Source organism: Leuciscus leuciscus, assembly GCF_965113295.1.
Source record: "Leuciscus leuciscus genome assembly, chromosome: 16".
Classification (NCBI taxonomy): Eukaryota; Metazoa; Chordata; class Actinopteri; order Cypriniformes; family Leuciscidae; genus Leuciscus; species Leuciscus leuciscus.
In genome coordinates this window covers 38,243,481-38,258,403 of record NC_138740.1, presented here as the reverse complement: position 1 = coordinate 38,258,403, position 14,923 = coordinate 38,243,481, and the positions used below count along the sequence as shown (strand labels likewise).

General features: G+C 46.9%; 2 long non-coding RNA genes across 2 annotated transcripts in view; both read right to left on the bottom strand.

Moving 5' to 3' along the window:
- LOC309477012 overlaps window positions 1-14,923 on the bottom strand; it is an 80,690-nt gene that overhangs the window by 43,304 nt on the left and 22,463 nt on the right. The gene's annotated exons all lie outside the window — the stretch shown is intronic.
- Window positions 13,218-14,923, bottom strand: part of LOC309477023 — a 4,596-nt gene continuing 2,890 nt past the window's right edge. Inside the window, exon 4 of the long non-coding RNA XR_014198471.1 lies at window positions 13,218-13,423. This is a non-coding gene — a long non-coding RNA (uncharacterized lncRNA). The remainder of the gene's footprint in view (window positions 13,424-14,923) is intronic.

Sequence of the window (14,923 nt, the reverse complement as noted above, 5' to 3'; positions counted from 1 at the left end):
AGCCGATGATCCGCGAATAGCTCCAGAGCCAGACTTTCTGAAAACAATGTGACCTGAGAACCTGTATCGACCAGACAATTAATCTTCATTCCATTAACTTGAACTTCTACGGTGGGACAACGCCCAACCCAGTCGTCTCTCATCACAGGAACAAAACAAGGGTCTCTCGAAGGGGTCCCGGCCACTTGACCCACAGTGACCGGTGGGACTAAAAACCCCCTTGAGAGCTTCGACGACGGTCGCACTGGCGGCTGATGTGTCCCGGATTTCCACAATTGATACAGATGGGTCGACCCTGATGATCCCACTGAAACCGGGGGCCCGTCGGACGCGGAGGGCGGCGTACAGGTCTTGGCCCCTCCTCTGAATATGATCTTCCTCGCACCATCGGTCCACCTTCGACTCGACCTCGATGAAGCTCACCCAAAAGACTCCGAGACAACTCTGCCATCTGTCCCTTAACATCCTCCAGTAATTCTGTCCTCAATTTCTGCTTCCACTCACTTGACTCAACAGGCGCGGGCACTGTGGCGCTGCTGGCCGCCACACGAACCGGTGTCCGAGTCGTCTCTCCCTGATCTGACTCCAACGCCAAGGCCTCTTGTCGAAGAGCCTCAAAAGACATAGTGGGGTCTCGTCGAAGCTGGAGCCGTATGCCCTGGCGCACCGGTCCTTCACGCAGCCCCAAAACAAACTGGTCTCTCAATAAGCCCTCTCCTTCTCCCAGTCCATGATCTTGTCGACCTTTCAGCCGGCCAAACTGCTCTCGCAGTTTCAGGGAGTATGCTCGCAGAGTCTGCTGAGGCCCCTGCTGACAGTTAAAGAACTGGGCACGAAGGATGGCTACCGGGGTAGAATCTCCATATACTCCAGACAAGAAATCAAAGATATTCTTCACAGTGGCCCGCGTAGCTTCTGATGCAGCAAGAACTTCCCTTTTGGCTTCTCCTTCTAACGATCCTAGCACAAACTGTACCTTTTGCGATGCGCTCAGTCCTTGTAATCCAGCCAGATATTCCGTCTGCGCTTTCCAGTCCTGAAAACTCAGCTCCGATCCTGGTCCTCCATAGCGTTGTGCCCAAGGGGCTCCCATCATGATGGGCATTACTTGCGAACGAACTGATGGAACCTCTTCGTCCACCATCGCGTACCTGTGGCCGCTACAACTCACGGTGGCAATCCTGCCGACTTACGCCAAATTGTGTCACCGGTGCAGGCCGGGGCGGACTCGGCTGACCAGCCGCCCCTGACTCCAGACACCACCGTGAGGAGCCAACACCACAGGCACGCAACAGATGGACAAAAGAGGAAGCAGGTAATTTGGTTCAAAGGTAACAATCTTTATTGAATAATAATCAACTTGAAGAAAGAATGAGCAACTCCTGTCTTCTCGAGCTATTGGACCGGAGTAGCCGCTGAAACGACTTTCCACTGTCTTCGGGACACAATGGAACGATAGTGGCTAGGAAGGCTTACTCCACGGCGTTGCTGCACGTCTGCAGGACTCAAACGATAAGTAACAAGTAATGTTTACTTCTTCAACAGCAGATTCTCTTAACAGGACGTGAGAGGGGAATTGTGACTTTAAAACTCACTTCACAGCGTTGCTGCACATCTGCAGGACTCAGGCGGTAGGTAACAGGTAAGGTTTCTTCTCTTAACAGCAGATTCTCTTAACAGGACGTGAGAGGGGAATTGTGACTTTAAAACTCACTTCACAGCGTTGCTGCACATCTGCAGGACTCGGCGGTAGGTAACAGGTAAGGTTTCTTCTCTTAACAGCAGATTCTCTTAACAGGTCGTGAGAGGGAAATTGTGACTTTAAAACTCACTTCACAGCATTGCTGCACATCTGCAGGACTCAGGCGGTAGGTAACAGGTAAGGTTTCTTCTCTTAACAGCAGATTCTCTTAACAGGACGTGAGAGGGGAATTGTGACTTTAAAACTCACTTCACAGCGTTGCTGCACATCTGCAGGACTCAGGCGGTAGGTAACAGGTAAGGTTTCTTCTCTTAACAGCAGATTCTCTTAACAGGTCGTGAGAGGGAAATTGTGACTTTAAAACTCACTTCACAGCGTTGCTGCACATCTGCAGGACTCAGGCGGTAGGTAACAGGTAAGGTTTCTTCTCTTAACAGCAGATTCTCTTAACAGGTCGTGAGAGGGAAATTGTGACTTTAAAACTCACTTCACAGCGTTGCTGCACATCTGCAGGACTCAGGCGGTAGGTCACAGGTAAGGTTTCTTCTCTTATCAGCAGATTCTCTCGTCAGGATATAAAAGGGAAATTGTGACTTTAAAACTCACTTCACAGCGTTGCTGCACATCTGCAGGACTCAGGCGGTAGGTAACAGGTAAGGTTTCTTCTCTTAACAGCAGATTCTCTTAACAGGTCGTGAGAAGGAAATTGTGACTTTAAAACTCACTTCACAGCGTTGCTGCACATCTGCAGGACTCAGGCGGTAGGTAACAGGTAAGGTTTCTTCTCTCAACAGCAGTTTCTCTCGTCAAGACATAAAAAGGAAATTGCGACTTTATCAGCGATGTTATACATCTTCAGGGCTCCATCACTAAGTATAACGGTTCAGACTTTTCCACAGCCATACGGTTCTTCACGAGACTTGTAATTTCAGAGAGAGAGAGGGTTAACAGGAGCCTTCAATAAGGGATTACTTCACAACAATACTCAGTGGAAGAGAGGATAATACAAAGCATTACTTCACCAGTTCAGTTGCATCGTTCTGAATTTTGGATGAGGACAAGTAGATCATTTCACAAGAATGAAAGCAGGCGTTGGGAGACTCTTCTCAGCATAGCACACAGCACTCGTGTCCACTACAAATCCACAGCATTAATTCAGCGTGCATCAGGTAAGGCAAACAACTGCAAATCACTCACACACAGTAGGGCTGATCAGAAAAACTCGCTTCGTCCATGCATTTCAATGGGAATATTCAACTCTCCATTCTCTCCAGCGCATCTGAAACAGATGTCCTCCTCAATAGTAAGTTCCACATTCACAGTCTTTGCTTCAAGCTTTACATTTAATTCAACGATGTAATTTAATTCACTTATCCTTCTCTTTTCCTCTTCCAGTGCAGATCCAAGCCACAATTCAATCCAGTAATTTTCCCCAAGCAGCTCCCAACGACAGACTCAAATGGCAGTTCCTCACTTACACGAATTTCCAGGATGACAGCGTCCAATGTAAGCGTCCAAACCGGCGATCTTCTACCCCAAAACACAACGACAGAGACCCAGCCAAACAACTGATCAACTGAACACCGATTGACCTGTACCAGTTCCAACCTTCGCACTAACTCGACTCTGAATGGCTCTTTTATCCTCCTCTTGTGAAACGGAAAGCCTGTACAAACACCGCTCCTCTCTCTCCCTCACACCTGTCGTGCATCAGCTGTAATTAGTTTGCGCAATATCTCCGCTACACCCGGAACCGGAGTGAGGTGTTACACCAAAATAACTCCCCTCGGGGACATAGAAAGAGAAAAGAAAGGTTCCGCTTTTCCCAGCATTTTGTCACCCGTGACATCCCCCCTTGCCAATCGGTTCTAGTCCCTGGAACCGGTCTTCTCTAATGCCATTCGCCATATCTCTCAGGCGGCTGTCCTTGGTTGTCCCGCTGGGACCGTCGGGGTGGCGTGGGTGAAGCCGCTCGGGCCTCCGCTTCGGGATTCCCTGGGACTATTGCCCACCCTACCATGGGCACATTGGAGGCAAGCGGCGCACTTTGTATTTCAGCCGCTGGCTGTGGATAGTTCGGACATGGACGGAGCAAATTTCGATGAAGCACTCGTATAGGTCCCGGTTTTCCCTCAGGCCGTACCGAATAGACTGGAGCATCAGGCCCCTGCCGGTGCTCCACCACATATGGTGTCGATTCCCAACGATCATGGAGCTTTCCTTTCCCTGAACGTCGGTTGTCCCTTACCAGCACTCGCTCTCCAGGCAGTAAAGGGGCTTCTCTGGCAGTTCGATCATACAGTCGCTTGTTCTTAGCTGCTGCAGCACTCAAATGGTCTGAAACTCGCTTGTAGGCATTTAGTAGTTGTTGATGGTGTCGATTTACCCAGTCCGTTGTGTTGTACTCTCCTTCGGTGGCCTCGGTGCCCAGAAGCAAGTCTACAGGTAGACGTAGATGACGCCCAAACATGAGGTAAGAAGGGGCATACCCGGTGATGCTGTGCACGCTATTATTATAGGCTTGTAGTAACGTAGGGAGGCTCTCGGCCCACTGACACTGCTGCTCACTCTCCAACGTTCCCAACAGCCCTAACAGGGTCTGATTGAATCTTTCGCATCCCCCGTTACCTTGGGGATGATACGAAGTTGTGTGTGTCTTTCGACAACCATAAAGCTGGCTCAGCTCCTGTATGACTCGGGACTCGAAGTTTGGACCTTGGTCCGAATGGAGGGTCTCTGGACAGCCGAACGGCTGTATTACCGTTCTCCAAAGGGCATTGGCCGTAGTCACTGCCGTCTGGTCTACCGTGGGGACGGCCCAAGCGTACTTGGTGAACAGATCCGTCATTACCAGGATGTTTTGATATCGATCTACGGGTCTCCCTAGAGTCAGGAAATCAATCCCTATGATGTGCAGAGGTGCCTTCGGCCGAAAGGGAACCAGTGGGGCTCGAGGTTCCTTCCGGAGTTTGAACAGCGTGCACCGTGGACAACTCTGAACAAACTCTTCAACTTTCTTCTCCATCCTTGACCAGTAGAAATACCTCCTCAACAGTGACAAAGTCTTTTCTTGGCCTTGATGGCCAGCATGGGTGTGATAGGCATTCAACAGCTCTTGGACTTGGTCCTCTGGAACCACCACTTGATACCTGGTTTCCTGAGTTTTTGGATCTCGCAGTGAACGGCAAATTACCCCTCCTCTGATCCGCAGTCTCTTCCACTGTTTCAGGAGCTGTTGTACTCCCACTGTCTGAGCCTGCCTTTCCCCAGCTCGCAGCCTGAATCCTCGCCTGAGATGCGAGGCGACCTGACACAGGTCTTCGTCTCCTTGCTGTAACCTGCTCCACCGTCCGGGGTCCCATCCCCAACTGGACGGAATGTCCCCCTGGGTCCCGGGAGCTTCCACGACCGCCACCAACAATTCATCCTCTTGACCAGAGGCATCGAGGTACGTTTGACCGTTTCTCTGAATGGCTGGGAGTCTGGACAATGCATCAGCATTCGCGTTTTCTCTGCCGGGTCGATACTTGAGCTGATAGTCATAATTAGCAAGCTGAGCCACCCACCGCTGCTCCACTGCTCCCAACTTGGCAGTCTGTAAATGAACTAGAGGATTGTTGTCCGTGATCACAGTCACCTTAGCTCCCCACAGGTAGTCTTTGAATTTCTCGGCCATGGCCCATTTCATGGCTAGCAACTCTATCTTGAAGGAACTGTAGTTTGCTGCGTTCCGCTCTGCAGGATGTAAACTTCGACTGGCATAAGCGATTACCTTCTCCACTCCTTGTTGCTCTTGGGCTAATACCGCCCCCAATCCTGCATTGCTGGCATCGGTATACAGGAGAAACGGCTGAGTGAAGTCTGCATAGGCCAGGATAGGGGCCCCCAAAAGTTCCTGCTTCAGATTTTGGAAGGCCGTTTCACATGCTGCGTCCCATTGCACCGTCGATGAGCCTTTGCCACGGGAACGTCCAGTACCAGCAAGAAGCTGGTTCAATGGCTTAGCAAGCCCAGAGAATCCTTTAATAAATCGTCGATAATATCCTACGAAGCCTAGGAAGGACCGCACTTGTCTCACCGTTCGTGGGGGCTCCCAGCCTTGGACTGCTGCAACTTTCTCTGGATCAGGGGATATACCGGCAGCGCTGACTCGATGTCCCAGGAACTGTACCTCTTTGCGAAACAACTGGCATTTTTCTGGTCTCAATTTTAGCCCATATTTCTCCATGGCCCGGAAGGCATTCTCTAAGTGATGCAGGTGAGTTTGAAAGTCAGGGGAGAAAACGATTACATCGTCCAAATAGACCAGCGTGGATTCAACTAGTTGCCCTCCCAGGCATCGCTGCATAAGTCGCTGGAAGGTCGCGGGAGCGTTGCACAACCCGAACGGCATCCGGTCCCACTCGAATAGCCCGAACGGTGTGGTGAAGGCAGTCTTCTCTCTATCGCGGTCATCCATCTGTACTTGCCAGTATCCGCTGGCCAAATCCAAGGTCGAATACCATGCTGCTTGAGTCAAACTCGTGAGTGAATCTTCGATTCGCGGCAACGGGAATGCATCTTTCTTGGTCACACTATTGAGCTTGCGGTAGTCGACACAAAATCTCCAGGCTCCCGTTTTCTTCTGTACTAGGACAATCGGGGCTGCCCATGGACTACTACTCTCTCGAACGATCCCTCCATCTAGCATCCCTTTTAACAGGGCACGGACTTCGGTGTACAGGGTGGGGGGCACCGGACGGTACCGCTCCCGACTAGGTGTTGCTTCCCCGGTGGGTATTTGATGCTTAATCACTCCTGTACAACCATAGTCTTCCTCATGGGTCGAGAACACATGTTTCCACCTCTTCAGGAGCTCCTGGAGCTGTAACACTTGTCCTTCCTCCAGGTCATCACCCTTCAAAGATTCCCCCATCAAATGGGTCGGCATTCCTCCCCTCACAGGGCCTGTACTGGCCTCCACTGGACGGACGGCAACTTCTACCACCGCAGGGCTCACCTGCCTGAAACAGACATCTTGTTGCTCTTGGACTTGGACAGGACGGACAGATGAAACTCGGACCAGACGTTGGTGTCGACGAAGGAGTACTGGGTAGGGATGGGCGTTTCGCACCTTCACTGAAACTCGCCCTCGTCGTATGACCGCTAGCCCATGGGCTACTTCGATGGGTTGACAATCTTCATGAGGCTCTACCAGGACACAGTTACCTGACTCACGGGGTCCAGCCGGCACTCGGACCCAAAGAACAGCCTCACTCCGGGCTGGAACAGACAGAGCATACCGGCAGATGACTCGACCGATATCTTCCCGCTCTTGCACCTGACTTGCTGCATGAACTCTTCGGCAATCGGCCAGGATCTGGTCCCAGTCCTGCCTCACTGCTAACGGGGACGTTCGGGCCGGTCGGTCTTTAAACAGCTCTTCCCAGCAATCCAGGACAACATTCATCCCTAGCAGTGCTCGATGGAGACCCAAACAATGGTCCCGAACAATGACAACACCCTTCTGGTGGACAGGAACCCCTCGAACCAGAAAGTCTACCACGATGTACCCAGTATAAGGAATATCCAATCCATTCGCTCCACGTAATGTGAGTCTTGAAGTTTCCGTCCTGTGAAGCCGATGATCCGCGAATAGCTCCAGAGCCAGACTTTCTGAAAACAATGTGACCTGAGAACCTGTATCGACCAGACAATTAATCTTCATTCCATTAACTTGAACTTCTACGGTGGGACAACGCCCAACCCAGTCGTCTCTCATCACAGGAACAAAACAAGGGTCTCTCGAAGGGGTCCCGGCCACTTGACCCACAGTGACCGGTGGGACTAAAAACCCCCTTGAGAGCTTCGACGACGGTCGCACTGGCGGCTGATGTGTCCCGGATTTCCACAATTGATACAGATGGGTCGACCCTGATGATCCCACTGAAACCGGGGGCCCGTCGGACGCGGAGGGCGGCGTACAGGTCTTGGCCCCTCCTCTGAATATGATCTTCCTCGCACCATCGGTCCACCTTCGACTCGACCTCGATGAAGCTCACCCAAAAGACTCCGAGACAACTCTGCCATCTGTCCCTTAACATCCTCCAGTAATTCTGTCCTCAATTTCTGCTTCCACTCACTTGACTCAACAGGCGCGGGCACTGTGGCGCTGCTGGCCGCCACACGAACCGGTGTCCGAGTCGTCTCTCCCTGATCTGACTCCAACGCCAAGGCCTCTTGTCGAAGAGCCTCAAAAGACATAGTGGGGTCTCGTCGAAGCTGGAGCCGTATGCCCTGGCGCACCGGTCCTTCACGCAGCCCCAAAACAAACTGGTCTCTCAATAAGCCCTCTCCTTCTCCCAGTCCATGATCTTGTCGACCTTTCAGCCGGCCAAACTGCTCTCGCAGTTTCAGGGAGTATGCTCGCAGAGTCTGCTGAGGCCCCTGCTGACAGTTAAAGAACTGGGCACGAAGGATGGCTACCGGGGTAGAATCTCCATATACTCCAGACAAGAAATCAAAGATATTCTTCACAGTGGCCCGCGTAGCTTCTGATGCAGCAAGAACTTCCCTTTTGGCTTCTCCTTCTAACGATCCTAGCACAAACTGTACCTTTTGCGATGCGCTCAGTCCTTGTAATCCAGCCAGATATTCCGTCTGCGCTTTCCAGTCCTGAAAACTCAGCTCCGATCCTGGTCCTCCATAGCGTTGTGCCCAAGGGGCTCCCATCATGATGGGCATTACTTGCGAACGAACTGATGGAACCTCTTCGTCCACCATCGCGTACCTGTGGCCGCTACAACTCACGGTGGCAATCCTGCCGACTTACGCCAAATTGTGTCACCGGTGCAGGCCGGGGCGGACTCGGCTGACCAGCCGCCCCTGACTCCAGACACCACCGTGAGGAGCCAACACCACAGGCACGCAACAGATGGACAAAAGAGGAAGCAGGTAATTTGGTTCAAAGGTAACAATCTTTATTGAATAATAATCAACTTGAAGAAAGAATGAGCAACTCCTGTCTTCTCGAGCTATTGGACCGGAGTAGCCGCTGAAACGACTTTCCACTGTCTTCGGGACACAATGGAACGATAGTGGCTAGGAAGGCTTACTCCACGGCGTTGCTGCACGTCTGCAGGACTCAAACGATAAGTAACAAGTAATGTTTACTTCTTCAACAGCAGATTCTCTTAACAGGACGTGAGAGGGGAATTGTGACTTTAAAACTCACTTCACAGCGTTGCTGCACATCTGCAGGACTCAGGCGGTAGGTAACAGGTAAGGTTTCTTCTCTTAACAGCAGATTCTCTTAACAGGACGTGAGAGGGGAATTGTGACTTTAAAACTCACTTCACAGCGTTGCTGCACATCTGCAGGACTCGGCGGTAGGTAACAGGTAAGGTTTCTTCTCTTAACAGCAGATTCTCTTAACAGGTCGTGAGAGGGAAATTGTGACTTTAAAACTCACTTCACAGCATTGCTGCACATCTGCAGGACTCAGGCGGTAGGTAACAGGTAAGGTTTCTTCTCTTAACAGCAGATTCTCTTAACAGGACGTGAGAGGGGAATTGTGACTTTAAAACTCACTTCACAGCGTTGCTGCACATCTGCAGGACTCAGGCGGTAGGTAACAGGTAAGGTTTCTTCTCTTAACAGCAGATTCTCTTAACAGGTCGTGAGAGGGAAATTGTGACTTTAAAACTCACTTCACAGCGTTGCTGCACATCTGCAGGACTCAGGCGGTAGGTAACAGGTAAGGTTTCTTCTCTTAACAGCAGATTCTCTTAACAGGTCGTGAGAGGGAAATTGTGACTTTAAAACTCACTTCACAGCGTTGCTGCACATCTGCAGGACTCAGGCGGTAGGTAACAGGTAAGGTTTCTTCTCTTAACAGCAGATTCTCTTAACAGGTCGTGAGAAGGAAATTGTGACTTTAAAACTCACTTCACAGCGTTGCTGCACATCTGCAGGACTCAGGCGGTAGGTAACAGGTAAGGTTTCTTCTCTCAACAGCAGTTTCTCTCGTCAAGACATAAAAAGGAAATTGCGACTTTATCAGCGATGTTATACATCTTCAGGGCTCCATCACTAAGTATAACGGTTCAGACTTTTCCACAGCCATACGGTTCTTCACGAGACTTGTAATTTCAGAGAGAGAGAGGGTTAACAGGAGCCTTCAATAAGGGATTACTTCACAACAATACTCAGTGGAAGAGAGGATAATACAAAGCATTACTTCACCAGTTCAGTTGCATCGTTCTGAATTTTGGATGAGGACAAGTAGATCATTTCACAAGAATGAAAGCAGGCGTTGGGAGACTCTTCTCAGCATAGCACACAGCACTCGTGTCCACTACAAATCCACAGCATTAATTCAGCGTGCATCAGGTAAGGCAAACAACTGCAAATCACTCACACACAGTAGGGCTGATCAGAAAAACTCGCTTCGTCCATGCATTTCAATGGGAATATTCAACTCTCCATTCTCTCCAGCGCATCTGAAACAGATGTCCTCCTCAATAGTAAGTTCCACATTCACAGTCTTTGCTTCAAGCTTTACATTTAATTCAACGATGTAATTTAATTCACTTATCCTTCTCTTTTCCTCTTCCAGTGCAGATCCAAGCCACAATTCAATCCAGTAATTTTCCCCAAGCAGCTCCCAACGACAGACTCAAATGGCAGTTCCTCACTTACACGAATTTCCAGGATGACAGCGTCCAATGTAAGCGTCCAAACCGGCGATCTTCTACCCCAAAACACAACGACAGAGACCCAGCCAAACAACTGATCAACTGAACACCGATTGACCTGTACCAGTTCCAACCTTCGCACTAACTCGACTCTGAATGGCTCTTTTATCCTCCTCTTGTGAAACGGAAAGCCTGTACAAACACCGCTCCTCTCTCTCCCTCACACCTGTCGTGCATCAGCTGTAATTAGTTTGCGCAATATCTCCGCTACACCCGGAACCGGAGTGAGGTGTTACACCAAAATAACTCCCCTCGGGGACATAGAAAGAGAAAAGAAAGGTTCCGCTTTTCCCAGCATTTTGTCACCCGTGACAGTAGTATTACACAAAAGTTTTACATAATACAATTATATGATAATATTTTAACAAATTCCGACTTCACTACCCTTTAAAGCACTTTCCCCCCTTCACGTAACCAACTTAACTGTAGTAAATATCCAGCCTAATGTTTCTACATGCTGTATATAATACTATAAAGTCAGTCATGCGATTGACCGCTGTAGTTAAACGCGTGCAGGCCGTTCAAGGCATGGGAGGCTATTCTTTCTGGAAACATTGACACAACATTTTCTTTTACATACCTTAAACCATCATGTAAAGTTTTCGTCGGACTGTCCTTAGCGACACACCGATACATCTTGCCGTCTCTTCTGCTGGTACATCCAACGACTGGTGTTGTTCAAGAATGCTTGGAAGTACAATAGCGTGATGGCTGCAACAGTCCGAGTTTTTGTACAACCACAATTATCCGCTGTGTTTGCAACGTCTTCCCTCAACTGTGAAACTCTTCTATATACAAAATGATAATTGAGAGGACAATTTCTTTCGCAGAAATCAGCTAAAGCAAACAAATGATCCACAATGCCTCTCCAAACACGTTCAGATTCACCGGACATTTTTGCGTCTCTCGAACCCGTCTTCAAACTCCCGCTGTAATGACGTATAGTTTCTCGAACTGTCCAATGACAGTGCGTGTTACATTTACAAGTGGGAGAGACTTTAGTGCTTCAAATTGAGGCGAAAGTTGATTGGGTGCTCCCATGTGTGTACTGTCCAATGGCATTTTTTTTAACTCGATTGGCAAATGGATAAATAAAAGCATTTGGCAAAACGACAAAGAAAAGCATCTGGCAAATAGAGAGAGAAAAGGTTTGCCACATGCTTTTTAAAAAAAAAGCGATTCAACGTGCATTTAAAATTATTTATAAATGTCCTTTTTATTTTATTAATCTACGTTTAAAAACATGAATTAAATTAACTATTTTAAATTTGTCTATTTATTCATACATTTAAAATGTTTATTTTTTTAATGGTTTTATGGTTTTATTAAAATACATTTAAAAACATGAATCAAATAAACAACTTTAAAAATGTCTATTAATTTGTCCATTTAAAAGTGATTTATTTATATACATTTTATGTTTGAATTATTAATCTGATACATTGATTCTTCATTTAATTTTTAAGTGGCACTACTGGTCCGCCATACACCATAAGCTATATCGCAATTGTGTCTTTTGTTCGATTGACAGATGCTTTGCCAAAGCAATACCGCAAAACACAACGTTAGTGATCTCTCAGCTAAATGTTTATTACAGTACAACATAAATTGAGGGGTGCAAGATACAGTAAAATACAACATGAGCTTAAAGAGAAGGTAATTATCATTACACTACTGTAAAGTGATCTTACAGATGAAAAGCACAAGAAAAGAAAAGTTCAAATACCAAAGAATTGATTATGAACTTGGTATGCAACACAATACAGTATCCTGACAATTACAGTAATGAAAATAAATAAATAATTAAGCATCCTCTGCTCCTTCGGCCAGATGTTATTACAGTATATACAGTTCTATAGTTTTTCAGCTCTCTCTCCAGTGTAAGCATTCATTTTCTAAAGCACAATCACCTGTGCAATGACCTGTTTCTTTATAAACCAATATTTTAAAACGATGTTAGTTTATAAGACAGTATGTAAAACTGTATAAAAAAAAGTATTTTAAAGTCACGATATGTAAGATTCTTGATATAAAATATCCAAAAACCACTAGAACTATGTTGAATATTTTGTTAACTTGTGTATCCCAAAATTTATCAACAAAAAAGGAATTATTGTTATATAGCTCAACACGGTTAGTTTGTTTTCTTGATTTACTGTGAGCCACATGTTTGTATCTCAGGGACAACCCTGTTTTGTCAAATGTCTAACAGCATAATCAGAAAGAGCTTTATTTGTAGGAGCAGTAATACAGCATTTTCTCCACCACACAGTGGGACATCTTCTGCTTGGAGACAGCCTTTCCCTTCTGCTGGCCTCCGTAACGAAGAGCTGGTCTGAGGTCTTGAAGTTCTGCGCTCGGTCCACGTACAGTAGCAGAGCACGAACGGGACAGAGTTGGGTCGGCCTCCTCCATGGGCAGCACTTGCAGGTTCACCACCTGGTCCCTTAAAACCCCTTAAAGGGGTGGTATAATGCCCTTTTCACAAGATATAAAATAAGTCTCTGATGTCCACAGAGTGTGTATGTGAAGCTTTAGCTCAAAATACCCCACAGATATTTTATATAACATGTTAAAATTGTCACTTTTTGAGGGTGAGCAAAAAAACACAGTTTTTGAGTCTGTCCCTTTAAATGCAAATGAGCTGCTGCTCCCGGCACAGGGGGCGGAGCTTCAACAGCTTGTGTCCTTTTACCTCACACACACATGCACTGAAAATATATAAAACCTTTAGCCTTTTATGTTCAAACCAAAGTCAGACAAAAATGGAGAGACTCAAGAAGAAGCGACACATTTATTGCAGGGTTAGTTTGGTCTTAGCAGGAAAATCAGTTCTTACAATAGGCTTGATATTTTTTGATATTACATGAATGTGTATTATAATAAATAATATATAAAAAAATATAAAAATATAAAATATACATTGTTTAATCAACGACGATGATGGAGAATATTTTGCTGCTTAGATTATGAGAGCTGCTGCTTTCTAAGGGAACAGAGAAAAAAACATTCTCAGATGTAGTATAACACAAACAACGATCAATATAACAGATTATTGTATAATTTCTTCTCAGTTATAACTCTATTTGGTTGCCTTTCGGGGGAACTCAATACTGTGTCAGTCGCTGATGCTATGGGGATGGCATGGAAACCAGTGTCTGAAGCACGTGTGAAATCGCGCCATAAAGTTAATCGCGCAATAATATAATAAAGATAAGAGCTGTGTTCTTGTTTGATTCTCTCTCGAGGGATGAGATTCAAGTATTTGCACAGAGGGAAATCTGCTTCTGAGGGAGCTGAAAGAATTTTATTGTGATTCATTGCATTCGCTAGCCTGGATGCCAGCCGAACTTAGCCCCGCCAACAACATTTGAGGTCGGGAAGTTCGGTCTGGACTTGATCCGTTGTGGAGCAACTATGCTCGAACCAGAGCTGTTCGGACCAATCAAATTGTCAGGGCTTTATACGATGATGGACAGATGATCAAGAGTCACGTAATCATCCACGTCACCAAAGAGCGCTTGGGTTTAATTAGTTTACAACAAAGATGGCTGCCGCTGGAGAATTGAGATGTGTAGATTCCGCCATCGAGTCTGTTATAGAAGATATCAACTGCGCATTCATTTGAAAAGAGGAACAGAGAACCGCGATCAAGGCATTTGTAGATCGGAAAGATGAATGAAGAACATACGTCACTTACTCCTTTGCTCTGATTGGCTGTAGGTCTATCCATATGCATTCGCTGTGTGTAGCTCCGCCCTGGTTTGACTCTCTCTTGACAGATGAGAGTGGAGCGTCTGCACTTGGCGGTTCGGGTATCAACAGTGGAGATTGTATGCAGAGCATGGGGAGGAGTTTGAAGAGATTCAAATAAAAGTATTCTTTTATTTGTTCTTCTCCTGTTAGCTCCATTGCTCTCAAGTCCCATTTTTAGATTTGGAAGCTTGCCCTACGAATTCTTCCAATTAAATATCAATATTAATTAAACATCAATGCTCAGGAAGTCTGTGGCTCTGTGGCCAATTCCAACCTGGCTTAGATTATATTATGTGGTGTGTCTAGATCTCAGGAATTAGATGTGCAGAGAAAGTTGAGGCGGATGCTTTTAATAATCCACATGGGTGGGCAAGGTGGGTAAGGATGTGAATGTGTTTTAGAAAAAGCTGATGTTTTTATATCTCTTCCATCAGGTGTTTGTGTAAACATAGTCACTATATTTGCACACTTTCTAAAGTTTGCAAGGAATGGGCAGATGGATAGAATGAAGTGGACTACACATATCACTGTTATAAAAAAAAATTATATTGCAATTATTGCCCAGCCCTAAGTGGACTACACCCACTGTTGCCCCTCCATGATGGGATGTGAGAGTGCAGTATAACACACTTCCTCAGTTAACTTGTGGCAGTAATATCGTCCTGACAGATATCCTTATGAGTGTAGAGCTAGACAGGGGAGGTTGAATGTGGTTTATGTCCACTCTTCA